Genomic DNA, 14,992 nt, shown 5'->3' on the forward strand with positions numbered 1-14,992 from the left:
ACATGAATTAATCGAAATATCCAACTCAGGTGACTTAGAAATAATCCCCTCAACCACTACACTAGTTGGAGATTCCTCTACACTAGGAATCTCCACAAACCTTGACACGTTGGATAATGTCTGCACTTCATGTGAATTAACTTCAGGAGCAACACACAAGCCCACTTTGGGCACCACGTGCCTTTGACAAGCTGTCTCCAAATCATATAAAATACCACTCGCCTGGCAAAGTGGAAAATGTGTAGGCGCCATTAAAACCTTTGTGAGGACAATTTCCATTATCTCTATAAACTTTCTCAAAAGTATTAAGATAATTCCATTGCCCAAAAAAACATGCTCCACTATTCCATAACGCAATGTCTTAGAATCAAATACCGAGTGCCCCATGCTATCAACAACTCTCTTTTTCGAAAACCCATCAATTGGCACACTCGGCGCATCAATACCTTTTTCTTCTAGAGTAACGCACATCTCCATCTCAGAGCTCACGTGCGCCCTATTAGCTGCTTCCAAAGCAGTAAACGAGCCAATCTTCTAACAACGAAAATCATGTGCTGCTACCCCATAATGCACTGTCTGAGGAACTTTAACATGAGCCCATAACTCTTCAAAACGAGATCTTTCACCTGCTTCCTCCGCAACTGAACACCACAGACCATCACCTACAATCGAGTCATCAAGGAACTCTCGTAACTCTTCCTGACCAGTCTCCATTTGAATGGAATCAAGAAAAGATTGGGAATTCATTCCAACAAATACCTCTATCTCGGGATACTTTAAAGGTAAGACATCAACAATATCCTCCACCAAGGATAACGGAGAGGTAACATCCAAATCCATCGAAGATAAATCTTCCCAAACAGAATCAGGGCTAAAACAAGGTTCAAACTCATAAACATATACTGTAAAAATCCTTTCTCTGACTTTCAAATCGAATGCTTCTTCCACTCGAGATTGATAACTCGTAATAATCTGAAACAGAGCCCTATCAAAGGAGCCGGGATTTAAGGTCACTTCCTCAATGGAGATGAGTTCTCCCCATTTCTGTGCAATGTTTCTGAATGTGGAATGACTCCACGCAAACGATGGGATCCCCTTGCATGATAGCCAAGCCCGACGGCTGCTACACTGAAAATTCTTCGACCACACTTCCACTTTTTCAATGCATTTTTTCAACGCTCCAGACTGGTTGAATAAAGTATAATCGCTACTCTCTTTATCTTCAAAAATGATTAAGATTGCTAATCCGCTTAACATCATAATTTTCGATCCTAATATACTTTCCTTATGCATAATAACGACCAAATCTTTCATTTTCATAAATTTTCTACACCACCCTACCAGGCTATCTCTGAGAGTAATAAGCTTATCGTCGTCAACAACACCGATAATGGGAACCTGAGAAGGACTTTCAATCTCCACTCTATTCTTGACCTCGATTGGATTTGGACCCGAAAACTTCTTTCTTTAGAAAGCTTCTCGAGGTTGAAATCTCGCCATGAAGACTCTAACTTTATTACCTTGCATCCTCAATCTATCGGCACAGATGATAACCTTCCTCGCATCCTCCAATCTGGTGAAGCGAACAAAACCAAATCTACATCTTCCCTTGCTTTTTTTTTTAGGGATGAAAGAATCGACCACCTCTCCATATTTATCAAAAATTAACCGAAGGCCTTGATGATGAAAAAACTCTGGAATGTTAAAGATGATCACCGAAACGTAATTTCTCACAAACGAACTTCTAACCTTACTCGCCATAAAGAATTTTTTTTGGAATCGCCTGAAAATTTTTGAAAACGCATGATTTTTAGAGAGAATGAGGGCTTGTACAAAACTTGAATATTCTTGGACGAACTTAGCCACACCATGAACTTACTTATTTGGTATTGGATGATTATATTTTTTGCGTTAATGGATAAATGGATGTTTTTATGTTTTAAATGTTGTTTGCTCATTGTTTTTACCTTTATGTGTTATAGCATTGTAAGAGCTTTTGAGAGATTTCCATTTGTTGTAGCGTAATATGCTTAGTCTTGTAAGAGCTTTTGAGAGATTGTCATTTTCTAAGTATATATACCTAGTATCGAGAGAACTAGGTTAGATCTATATGAGCAAGGGAACTAAACTGAGATAGGGAGGTTCTAACCTATTTTAGAGATAATGAGAGGGTTTTATTTGACTAAAAGGGATATGACTTAGTCGATAGGCTAGTGTTGCAGTTCAGTTGAGAGATATTGTTGTAGCATTAGTTTTATCAGGTTCCTTGATTAAGAGAGTTTATGAGCATTTTCAGCAAATCCTGTCGGGCAACATACTCATATAAGAAGAGATCATCCAGAACATAGAATATTATCGTCATAGCAAATACATGCCATTTACCTCCATAGAAGCTTGATTGTGTGAGGTTGTCAAGTATAATCTCATTTTTTCAAGGTTTAATTTATTTAACTATTTTAGCAAAGTTTTACACTTTAGTTAATTTCTTGCCTCAACAAAATTTTACATTTCCAACAATTTTTACCATAACAACTCTACTCCATTTCACTTCCTTCTTGCCACAACATTCCATCACCATATATATATACAATTTTCCATAACTCTACCTTCATTTGTTTATACCATCATACATATATACTTAGGTTTATTTTGTGACAACTTTTATTTGCTATAGCTAGCTTTTAAAATACCTCAAATACATGTGAAGACGATTCTCACTCACTATTGTATTACTTGCATCGATTGTGTATACTTGTATAGATTTACGTACCACAACACTATATATTTACACGCAGTCAAGTTTTTGCCATTTTCGAGGATTGAAAGTTTATTATTTTTAAAGTTTCGCTATAGCTAGAGTTTTAGTTAGTTTTTGTTTTTAGTTTTACTTGTTAGTTTTCTTTATTTCCTTTTCAGGTTTTGTTGTTGCATGACCCGAAGAACTGTCAATGAACCATTTTATCCTCTAGTTTCGGATATCGAGCATTTGTTCCATCAAATACGACATGCTCAATATGTTAATCGAGTCATGAACAATCAACCAAACCAAGGTGTTCAACGAGTTCAAGATCATGTAGATCCAAATGATACAACATTTTAGAATTAAGGACTTGTACTAAGAATGAGAGCTATTCGAGATCACCTAGGACCTATTATAGAAGATCTCAACCCAAGGAGCGTAGCACCCAAGATTCAGGCAGCCCACTTCGAGCTTAAACCTGTCATGTTCAACATGTTGCATTCGATCGGCCTATTTGGTGGCTTGCCTAACAAAGATACAAGGCAACACATTCGTGCCTTTTTGGAAGCTTACGACTCATTCAGGCAGCAAGGAGTGCACGAAGATATGATAAAGCTAAAGTTGTTTCCCTACTCCTTGCGTGATCGAGCAAGAGCTTGGCTTAGTGGAGTTTCATCCGGCTCGATAGAGACTTAGGCTGGTCTTTGTAAAAGCTTTTTGTTGCGGTATAATCCGCCAAACATGAACACTCAACTTCGAAATAACATAGCAAGTTTTCATTAAGCTAATGATGAATCAATGTATGAGTGTTGGGACCGCTACAAAAGTTTGCTTCGCAAGTGCACCAATCACAAATTCCACAATTGGACTCAAGTTGTGATGTTCTACAATAAAGTGAATGCACCCACACGTATGATGTTAAATGCTTCAACAAATGGTACTTTGCTTGACAAATCACTTGAAGAGGCTTTTGACATACTTGATAGGATAACTAATAACGACCATCAATTTTTCTCTTCAAGGTTTGGAACTGGAAGGAATGCACCTGAGACATTCGAGTTAGATGCTAAAGATTCAGTGTATGCCCAACTTTCTTTCATAAAAAAATATGTTGAAAAATATACAACGTGTAACACCCCCAACCCGTACCCGACCCGGATACGAGTCTGAGGTGTCACATTGACTTTTCAAACTTTAACTCTTGACAAAATTATAAAGAAAATTTAAAACTTTCCTTAAAGTAAAAGCAGTTTAGTTACGTAATTTGACCACAATAACCAAAATCGATCAGAGCATATTTAACTCAATCAATTAGTACATGTCAACTATATTCAAAATAACAAAAATCATTTAACTCATCTATTTTCTGATCTGAAATCTTGTAAGGGAGATGCTGACCTGTATTACTCTTCTTCTCTTCTCTTCTTGCTTCTGTACCCTACGTGTGAAACAATCACACGCTAAGTCGAAGACTTAGCGAGGCATAAAAACTTATAATGCACTTTATAATATATATCAATACATGCATGTTTTGTTCTATCATGTTATACCAAATTACATGATTTCCTCGTATCATATAAAATCATATCAGCTTAATTACAGTAAATACATACATACACATAACTCATCATTAACAGTTCATCATGTAATCACATACTTTTATGCTTAGCCTTTTCAATCAAACACTATACACACACAACATCATATCATTTCTATAACATTTATCATATCACTAACATATATTTGTTTATATCTCTTGATTAGCCCATGTACATATGTGATAACTATAGATATGTGAGTTTATGGATGTTGTGCACTAATGTTGTCACCACAGCTCATATAAATGCACCGAAGTGCCATATAGAATTGCACCGTAGTGCCGCGTAGAATTGCACCGTAGTGCCATATAATAATGTCCATAAGGACCACATATCATTCCTTAAGAATCATATACATATACTAGGGATCAAGTATGTGTCTCACCAGACTTCACACATGTTCCAAAGAATACATATATGTCCCGAAGGACCACAATGTCCCGAAGGACCACAATGTCCCAAAGGACCACATATCATTCCTTAAGAATCATATACATATGCCAAGGATCAAGTATGTGTCTCACCAGACTTCACACATGTTCCAAAGAATACATATATGTCTCAAAGGACCACATATCATTCCTTAAGAATCATATACATATGCCAAAGATCAAGTATGTGTCTCACCAGACTTCACACATATTCCAAAGAATACATATATGTCCCGAAGGACCACATAGACCCTCGACTCTTGGCATGCCAACTATACCCCTAGCTCTCATGACACATAACATGGGCATTGTCATTTATATCATTTCACTTCACTTATTCATATCATTTCCTTTCTGTCACGTACCACATATAAGTGTAATCATTGATCTTACAATCACATATTTCATATAGTCACTTGGCTTATTTCATTTCACATTGGGCATGTCTCATAGCATATATCACACATGCATATAATCATGTAACATATATAATAACCTATATCCATTTCATGTATCCATGCACATATCAAAATCATAAATCAAATAACATTGTATTATTACATACTTTGTTCCATAGCCATATATTTACACATCTTATACTTACCTAGTTTACTCTATTTCACATATAGTCACATAATCACGTAATATACTTACGCATAGATCATTTTCATACCTAAATCATATAACACCCAATTCTTCCTCATAAAGTTATATATTATATTCATATAATATCATATTATCCTATAAGTAAATACTTATCTTATGGTTTGGTATCATCATTTATACTCAATTCCCTTCACTAATATATTATTCTCATATTACTCTATAGTTTAATCTTATTTAACTCATCACCTTTCTCATGTAGTCATATAAATCTATTATATTAATTCTTATAATTGATCACGTATACTATTAACATGTATGGTCACCTATCATATAACCTATTTCACATTCCCATACAATCATATAGACCATTCATATTAATTCCTATACTCATCACAATACATGTATTCACATAATCATTTAACACATATTGTAATATTTATCACATACCCAAATCAAACATATGCCTATGATCATAAATTAATGCATTCTAATATAGGAAATAGACTTGTCGCAAGTCTTATTTCCATTAAACATCATAAACTAACTTGTATACACCCACCTGGCCTCACTAGTCCATTCCAATCTCTTATCTTCCCTTTTTATCGATCTTACTTGTCAATGATTCCGGAACTCGTTTAGGCTCTGAATATACATAATTATATATTTTAAGAAAATTATTAGATACATATACCTTGTAATTTGATACTAGCAACTTAAACGAACTTATTAAACCAATATTTACAATTTTCCTTTAGGGGGAATCGGTTCCCTACTATGGGGGTATCGATTCCCTCATGACATTCTGGAAATTTTGCTCGTTTGAAGGGGTATCGGTTCCCCTTGAATGGGTACCGATTCCCCTTGCCCAGAAATCATATTTTTGAGCTCGAAATTCACTTCATTTCAGCTTAAACCTTCATATTTTACTTCCTTTAATATTCCTAACTTCCATACACATATTTAAACTCATTTCTATTCCATAATCACTTCTTTAAACCCAAAATTCCATCATTTACATGGCATTCAAGAATCACACTAAATTTTCAATGTGTTCTAATTCCAATTCTAACACTTCATACTTCTTAATTAGATTGATGACAAGTCAAATTCATCCATAAAACTTCAACAACCATACCATATCAAAATTTCATCTTAAAACTCATATTTCAAATTCCTTCTTAATTCCTTTATCTTATTGTTTAAATCCCATATAAGCTTTCCTTAAGCTTATTTAATACCCAAAGAATCAAAACTAATTTATAAATTCAAGAATTAAGAAGCTGAAATTAAACTCACCCTTATGAAGTAAACCAACGGGAAGAAGAAAGAAGAAGAATGAAGCTTTCCAGATACTTTCTCACCCATAAGATTCTCTCTTTAAATAAAAGATAAATATCTTTTACATAAAAAGACCATAATACCCTTTCAATTCTTCCCTAATTACCATTTAATCCACTATCAAAATATTACACTTTAAATCCCTAAACTTTTCAATTTTTCCTAAATTGATCACCAAATTCTGAAACTTTTCAATTTAGTCACTAACCCGGTATTGCGGATGTTACAACTCTCCCCTCCTTATAAGAAAATTCGTCCTCGAATTTTCACTGCACATCTTAATAAGAACATATCTTCTAATGTTCTTATGTTGCTTCCCTGACTTATTCTTTCTTGTCACCATCAGAAACTTACTTTTCAATCCTTTAGTTTTCCAACTATCTTTTTCGTTTATACATTCATCTTTTGTTGCTTATCATATAAACAATAACCAGTAATACCAATCCATTGTTGTTTTTTCTCTCATTCGATTATGCATTTTTCCTTTGACCTTTCTAAAATTCCATATAATGTCACTCATCTCGTTGACAGTAACATCCATCTCATCACTCTATATCATAAATCCATCTATTTCTTCATAACTCTCTAAATACCTTATAACCATACCAAACTTGTATTTCGTCATCATTTGACCAAAACACAACTTTAAATCTTCTTCAATTGTGATTAAACATATACTTTAAGGAGTCAAACAATATTTTCACATCACCTTGCACATTTTTCGTGTTTCTATATCGAACTTATCATTTACACTTCCATACGAATCCTCACTTCATTCACTATATCACATTTACATAATCAAAATATACAACTATATCCAATACAATTTCATCACAAAATCTTGTTGGTCAACGCTAACTCTTTCATTCTAAAGTACAAATCCTTATCATCTCCACACTCTTTCTTATACACAATACTATCCCATTGTTTCAAATTCATAACTCTGATTTCATTCATATAATGTTACTTATCCTGTAGACAGTAACATCAATTCTTATCACTCAAAATCAAAAATCAATCAATTGATTTCTTTCCTCATTTTCTAATTAATTCACCACAATCCAAACTTTTATTCATTCTTTCATCCTTGTCTGTATTACGATACACATAATCTCTTCATATAATCTTACATACTTTTCTTACTTATATATCAAAATTATAATCTACATTCCATATAACCTTTATTGTATTTGATCCTTTAACTCAATCTCTTTACATTTCTTTATTTCATTCTTCCTTTATTTATTCCTTATACACAAATCATATCTTTCCTTTCATGTTCACATACTCTTGTCTTATCACCTATATTCATCTCTGTGTAACAATCTTCATTGCATCCTCATAACTTTGATATCCTTATTTCTTATACCGAACTTTATTCTTTAGCATCTCTTGTATTTGTATTTTCTTCTTTAAAGCCACTTTTTAAAACATACCAATGCTTATCTCTTTGCCTACATCATATCTGTATGATCAAGATACATAACCACATCCAGATTCATATCATATTTGATTAACTCCACTTTATCTTTCCTCCAATCTTATAACTCTAGCACCTTTACTCTGACAGCTAGATAATAACTTTTGTTCAATCTAGGGCACAAGCCCTATTATACCAATCATATACATCCTTTCCAATCTAAATTATCTCAAAATTCGCTTACTCAACTTATCAATTTCACCTCTATTCTCATACATCCTGAACTTTCTTTTGCTCAAACTCAACATTCTGACTTCTTGTGTCCTATAATCTGATCATCGATATACACATTCTCAAACTCTTCTTATCAATCCTCAGCTTTACTCAAATATACAAATTCTTACTTCCTTTTCCTTTACTATACCACATTACTATGATCTAAATATGCAATTGTATCCAGATCCATTTCAGATTTGGTTATCATATCCTGACAATATCTTATAATCTTATAATTTCAGTACATTTTTATCACATACTCTGGTTAGCCAATGCTAACTCTTTCCATCTAGAATACAAACTCTTTTACAAACAATAACCACGTCACTTGATCTTTTAAAATCCTTATGGTGACACTCGTTCACCATATTCCATCTTATCCACATAATAACAAACTTCTCAATTTAATTTCTCCACTATGGAGAAATGAACATCTTCTAGCATTATCTTCATATCATATATCCAAAGGTCTGTAATAACAGAGCCTTCCTCAAATTCACCCTTGAGATCGGGTGCTCATAACTCTTTTAACTATTTCGATACATTCATTCTATGAGTTAACGAAGTATACAATTAAAAACACATCGGAATATCATTCAATATCATGAATCATTCTCTAATCTTATACAAACATCCCCTGAGGTTTTCGCTCTTCTCCCTGCCTGGCCAGGGCAGGTGAATGCTATTACCCTCAGGTCTATCGCCTTGTGCTTCACTTTGGGAGCTCTCATATATTCATGTGCTCATATCCTTACTTCTATCACATATCACGTGTGCATATGATCATCCAATTCATATCATATAACGTATGTCATTTGTATATGTTCACATATCATCTATCATATTATATAAACATATATATATATCTCATAACTCATTCTCAGTATTCACTTATCTTATATAACATAACAATTTAACTCTATTAACAAGACAGCACACTCCTTACCCTATCAGATCAGAAATTTTTCACTCTATGTTGGCATGTTTATGACACTTTGGACTTCGGTTTATGCCGAGAATCGGCTAAACCTTAGCTCTGATACCATTAAATGTAACACCCCCAACCCGTACCCGACCCGGATACGAGTCCGAGGTGTCACATTGACTTTTCAAACTTTAACTCTTGACAAAATTCAAAGAAAATTTAAAACTTTCCTTAAAGTAAAAGCAGTTTAGTTACGTAATTTGACCACAATAACCAAAATCGATCAGAGCATATTTAACTCAATCAATTAGTACATGCCAACTATATTCAAAATAACAAAAATCATTTAACTCATCTATTTTCTGATCTGAAATCTTGTAAGGGAGATGCTAACTTGTATTACTCTTCTTCTCTTCTCTTCTTGCTTCTGTACCCTACGTGTGAAACAATCACACGCTAAGTCGAAGACTTAGTGAGGCATAAAACTTATAATGCACTTTATAACATATATCAATACATGCATGTTCTGTTCTTTCATGTTATACCAAATTACATGATTTCCTCGTATCATATAAAATCATATCAGCTTAATTACAGTAAATACATACATACACATAACTCATCATTAACAGTTCATCATGTAATCACATACTTTTATGCTTAGCCTTTTCAATCAAACACTATACACACACAACATCATATCATTTCTATAACATTTATCATATCACTAACATATATTTGTTTATATCTCTTGATTAGCCCATGTACATATGTGAGAACTATAGATATGTGAGTTTATGGAGGTTGTGCACTAATGCTGTCACCACAGCTCATATAAATGCACCGAAGTGCCACATAGAATTGCACCATAGTGCCGCGTAGAATTGCACCGTAGTGCCATATAATAATGTCCATAAGGACCACATATCATTCCTTAAGAATCATATACATATACTAGGGATCAAGTATGTGTCTTACCAGACTTCACACATGTTCCAAAGAATACATATATGTCCCGAAGGACCACAATGTCCCGAAGGACCACATATCATTCCTTAAGAATCATATACATATGCCAAGGATCAAGTATGTGTCTCACCAGACTTCACACATGTTCCAAAGAATACATATATGTCCCGAAGGACCACAATATCCCGAAGGACCACATATCATTCCTTAAGAATCATATACATATGCCAAGGATCAAGTATGTGTCTCACCAGACTTCACACATGTTCCAAAGAATACATATATGTCCCGAAGGACCACATAGACCCTCGACTCTTGGCATGCCAACTATACCCCTAGCTCTCATGACACATAACATGGGCATTGTCATTTATATCATTTCACTTCACTTATTCATATCATTTCCTTTCTGTCACGTACCACATGTACGTGTAATCATTGATCTTACAATCACATATTTCATATAGTCACTTGGCTTATTTCATTTCACATTGGGCATGTCTCATAGCATATATCACACATACATATAATCATGTAACATATATAATAACCTATATCCATTTCATGTATCCATGCACATATCAAAATCATAAATCAAATAACATTGTATTATTACATACTTTGTTCCATAGCCATATATTTACATATCTTATACTTACCTAGTTTGCTCTATTTCACACATAGTCACATAATCACGTAATATACTTACGCATAGATCATTTTCATACCTAAATCATATAACACCCAATTCTTCCTCATAAAGTTATATATATATATCATATAATATCATATTATCCTATAAGTAAATACTTATCTTATGGTTTGGTATCATCATTTATACTCAATTCCCTTCACTAATATATTATTCTCATATTACTCTATAGTCTAATCTTATTTAACTCATCACCTTTCTCATGTAGTCATATAAATCTATTATATTAATTCTTATAATTGATCACGTATACTATTAACATGTATGGTCACCTATCATATAACCTATTTCACATTCCCATGCAATCATATAGACCATTCATATTAATTCCTATACTCATCACAATACATGTATTCACACAATCATTTAACACATATTGTAATATATATCACATACCCAAATCAAACATATGCCTATGATCATAAATTAATGCATTCTAATATAGGAAATAGACTTGTCGCAATTCTTATTTCCATTAAACATCATAAACTAACTTGTATACACTCACCTGGCCTCACTAGTCCATTCCAATCTCTTATCTTACCTTTTTATCGATCTTACTTGTCAATGATTTCGGAACTCGTTTAGGCTCTGAATCTACATAATTATACATTTTAAGACAATTATTAGATACCTACACCTTGTAATTTGATACTAGCAACTTAAACGAACTTATTAAACCAATATTTACAATTTTCCTTTAGGGGGAATCGGTTCCCTACTATGGGGGTATCGATTCCCTCATGACATTCTGGAAATTTTGTTCGTTTGAAGGGGTATCGGTTCCCCTTGAATGGGTACCGATTCCCCTTGCCCAGAAATCATATTTTTGAGCTCGAAATTCACTTCATTTCAGCTTAAACCTTCATATTTTACTTCCTTTAATATTCCTAACTTCCATACACATATTTAAACTCATTTCTATTCCATAATCACTTCTTTAAACCCAAATTTCCATCATTTACATGGCATTCAAGAATCACACTAAATTTTCAATGTGTTCTAATTCCAATTCTAACACTTCATACTTCTTAATTAGATTGATGACAAGTCAAATTCATCCATAAAACTTCAACAACCATACCATATCAAAATTTCATCTTAAAACTCATATTACAAATTCCTTCTTAATTCCTTTATCTTATTGTTTAAATCTCATATAAGCTTTCCTTAAGCTTATTTAATACCCAAAGAATCAAAACTAATTTATAAATTCAAGAATTAAGAAGGTGAAATTAAACTCACCCTTATGAAGTAAACCAACGGGAAGAAGAAAGAAGAAGAATGAAGCATTCCAGATACTTCCTCACCCATAAGCTTCTCTCTTTAAATAAAAGATAAATATCTTTTACATAAAAAGACCATAATACCCTTTCAATTCTTCCCTAATTACCATTTAATCCACTATCAAAATATTACACTTTAAATCCCTAAACTTTTCAATTTTTCCTAAATTGATCACCAAATTCTGAAACTTTTCAATTTAGTCACTAACCCGGTATTGCGGATGTTACACAACGTTCCAGCGAGGTGAAGGAAGTCAAAACGCCTAGTTCTACATGTTTCTTATGTCATGGCAATCACCATGAGAGTGAATGCCCTAACAATCAAGAGTTCATCAACTACGTGGGAAATTTTAATCGAAACAACAACAATTCTTATTCTAACACTTATAACCCAAGATGGCGTCATCATCCTAACTTTTCATGGGGTAATCAAGGGGTAAATAACAACATTGTAGGTAACTTGAATAGGGCACAGCAGAATATTTTTGAACCTTCAGCATTTCAGCATCAACAAATGTCGTGGTAGAATGTTAACAAGGGTTCAACTTTTTCTTTAAACTGTAACTCTTTTGAAGCTATTGTGCAAGAGTTTATGGCTTAAATTAAAGCTTTACTGTATGAGCACTCAGCAACAATTAAAAGCCAATCCACACTTTTGCAGGATCAAGTAGCCTTCTTGCAAAGCCAGAGCTCATCTTTGAGATCATTGAAGAACCAAGTGAGCCAAATTGTTTTAGCATTACATACTCACCCACAAGGTAGTCTCCCTAGTGATACTGAAGTCACTAAGCATCATGGAAAGGAGCAATGCAGTGAGCTTATGCTGAGGAGTGGCACCCAACTTAATCAAGGAGACAAGTTTAGGGGAATAAGCAAGAAAATTCATGTCATAACATTGCGCAAGCAAAATATGAAGAGCAACAATAACCTAAAGTACAAGAAGAATTGCATGTGGAAAAGGACAAAGACAATGGTTCAACCAATCACTCTACTGATGGAGGACAAACAGATGCCCTACACTCCCTCAAGAAATTAAAAAATGTAGTGTTGATATTTTATTAAAAAATTAATAGTATGTATCAATCTCACAATGTTAATATTTGTAAATATTAAATTTAAAAATATATTTAAAATTTTCAAAAATATTCACTAATTTTCTTAAAGAATTTTTAATTCATTGTCGAAAGCATTTTACCATAATAATTTCACCCCCAATAATTATTAAAGTATTGTAATATATATATATATATATACACGTAACAACTAAATGCATCATACTCTTATTTTTTATTTTACACATATCAACTATTAGCTAAACAATTAATCAAATTAGTTTTTCAAACCAGCTAATCAAATCAGTTGGTCAAACCAGCTATTGGAATCAGCTACCAGTTATCAGCTATCAATTGTTTTCCAAACACCCCCAATATATTAAGACTTTATTTTAAAAAAATTATTAATAATATTAACATTTATGTGTTGTTGTTTTTAAAAAAATACATTATAAGGTTTTAATGTATTTAAGATTCAGGTTTTGAGTTTGAGTTTGAGTTTGATGTTTCAATCTAGTTAAGATTCTTTTTCATTTAGCCTTTTTGATCTTTTATGAGTTTCAGTTCATGATTTCGAGTTCGAGTCAAACTTGAAAATTTTAGACTCGCGAATTTTTGAGTTGAGCTCTATTTCAGAATTTTCAAGTAGAGTCGAGCTCAACAAACTCAAGCTAAACTCGGCTCGTTTAGGGCTTGTATCTATACTGAGCTAGTGTTTCAATGGGTGAGTGGATTGAACTTATATCTATTATTGGTTGTGCCACTTTAAATGCCACCTTCAATTTTCATGACAAGCTAATCCCAGCACAAAAAACCCCAAAAGAAAAACTTGGGTTTGTCTCTAAGGTCCCAAGGGTTTTATACAAACGTAAAGGCCTAATATAATTGGGCTAAAATGTGCATTTTTTAAGTACTCCGTCTCAAAGATTATCACCACCTTATAATTTTATCTCATTTTTTTAATAAATTTTATCGCATTCACTTGTCTATAAAAATAATATTTTTAAGTAAAAAGGATAAAATTTGGGAGAAACTATACAAATAGTCATTGAAGTATGGGTAAATATCTTTTTCTACAATTAAAGTTTCACGAGTAATGAAAAGCTATTAGTGTTATTGTTTTATAACAAATCGGTCATTCGATTGCGATTGTTACCCCAGTAACAAATCAATTACATCAACCATCGTTTATTGGAACAACAATTATTAATGACTGCATGATATATTTGTCATAAAACAATAATGTTAGTGACCTTTTTTATTACTTTTAAAACTTCAATTCAAGGGAAAAACTTGTATTTCAACTATCATTTATGTAACTTACCCTAAAATTTGATTATTCACTTATTCTTAATTTATATGGAATGTTTGTTATTGTAATATATAAAAGAGTGCATCTTTTTTAATAGGCTTAAGGTGATTTATTATAAGATAATTTTTATATTGAATTTTTTATAATTATTGACAACACATTCGCAAACAAAACTGCTCGAGCCCAATACCTCTATAAAGAACAGCTCTCCATTTAACCGTTGAACTCACTTAATGAATTCCAAACAAATACATACTAAACATGTTTAAACATACATTATTTTGTGAATGAAGAGTTTGGGGTATGAATAATTTATAAGCATTATAT

General features: G+C 33.0%; 1 protein-coding gene across 1 annotated transcript in view; it reads right to left on the reverse strand.

Moving 5' to 3' along the window:
- Nucleotides 1-13,388: 13,388 nt before the first annotated feature.
- Nucleotides 13,389-14,992, reverse strand: part of LOC120194701 (cytoplasmic tRNA 2-thiolation protein 1-like) — a 28,914-nt gene continuing 27,310 nt past the window's right edge. The window contains exon 11 of the mRNA XM_039196939.1: nt 13,389-13,427. The gene's annotated coding sequence lies outside the window, so the exon portion shown is untranslated. The remainder of the gene's footprint in view (nt 13,428-14,992) is intronic.

This window comes from Hibiscus syriacus, unplaced genomic scaffold (genome assembly GCF_006381635.1).
Source record: "Hibiscus syriacus cultivar Baekdansim isolate YM2019G1 unplaced genomic scaffold, ASM638163v2 tig00117000_pilon, whole genome shotgun sequence".
Lineage (NCBI taxonomy): Eukaryota > Viridiplantae > Streptophyta > Magnoliopsida > Malvales > Malvaceae > Hibiscus > Hibiscus syriacus.